The sequence below is a fragment of the Amblyomma americanum genome, chromosome 1, assembly GCF_052857255.1.
Source record: "Amblyomma americanum isolate KBUSLIRL-KWMA chromosome 1, ASM5285725v1, whole genome shotgun sequence".
Classification (NCBI taxonomy): domain Eukaryota; kingdom Metazoa; phylum Arthropoda; class Arachnida; order Ixodida; family Ixodidae; genus Amblyomma; species Amblyomma americanum.
In genome coordinates, this window is record NC_135497.1 from 521,975,772 (window position 1) to 521,976,518 (window position 747).

The 747-nt window shown below is 42.8% G+C and overlaps 1 non-coding gene across 1 annotated transcript; it reads left to right on the forward strand.

Moving 5' to 3' along the window:
• The first annotated feature begins 460 nt into the window (after positions 1 to 460).
• On the forward strand, positions 461 to 533 carry TRNAF-AAA (transfer RNA phenylalanine (anticodon AAA)). Its single transcript has one exon. It is a non-coding gene; the product is annotated as a tRNA-Phe (tRNA).
• Positions 534 to 747: the final 214 nt, after the last annotated feature.

A 747-nucleotide genomic window follows, 5' to 3' on the forward strand; every position in this document is an offset into this window, starting at 1 on the left:
TTTCATCGCAACGGAGGCGATATTCCGAGGTCGTGGGTTCGGATCCCGCAGGCGAAATGGTTGTTTTTCCTGCTGCTTTATAATTTTCTTTCAACTAATTCATTGACAGTACACAAAAATAAAAATAAAAAATAAAAAATAGAAAAATTCCTCTGTGCACCTTGGTTTTGTGACTGTTAGCTTCCTTCATATGTTTGTCAAACGAGCCCCTCAATTTATTTGCCTTATCTGCTAAGAGCTTAACGAGGGTCTCGGTTCTGGCAGTCTTGATGCCGTAGGTAGCATAAAAGGATTCTGACACAGTTTCAGCCCTTGCCGTTCGATGACGTTCTACGTCACGCTCGCAGTACTACAGGACGTGCTACGTCCACCGCTATGGGCGAGGGTGGCGCTGTTGAACACTCTCAAGGTTCGCTTACACGCAAAATCATAAATACCCACGAAAGCTGATTGGACAGCCGTCGCCGTAGCTCAGTTGGTAGAGCACCGGACGAAATATTCGGAGGTCGTGGGTTAGGATCCCGCCGGCGGCACGGTTGTTTTTTCTGCTGCTTTATCAGCAATTTTCTTTAAACTAATTGATTGGCAGTACACAAAATTAAAAAAAAATATAGAAACATTCCCCTGTGCACCTTGGCTTCGTGACTGTTGGCTTCCTGCACGCACGCACGCACGCACACACACACACACACACATCTATAATATATATATATATATATATATATATATATATATATATATATATAT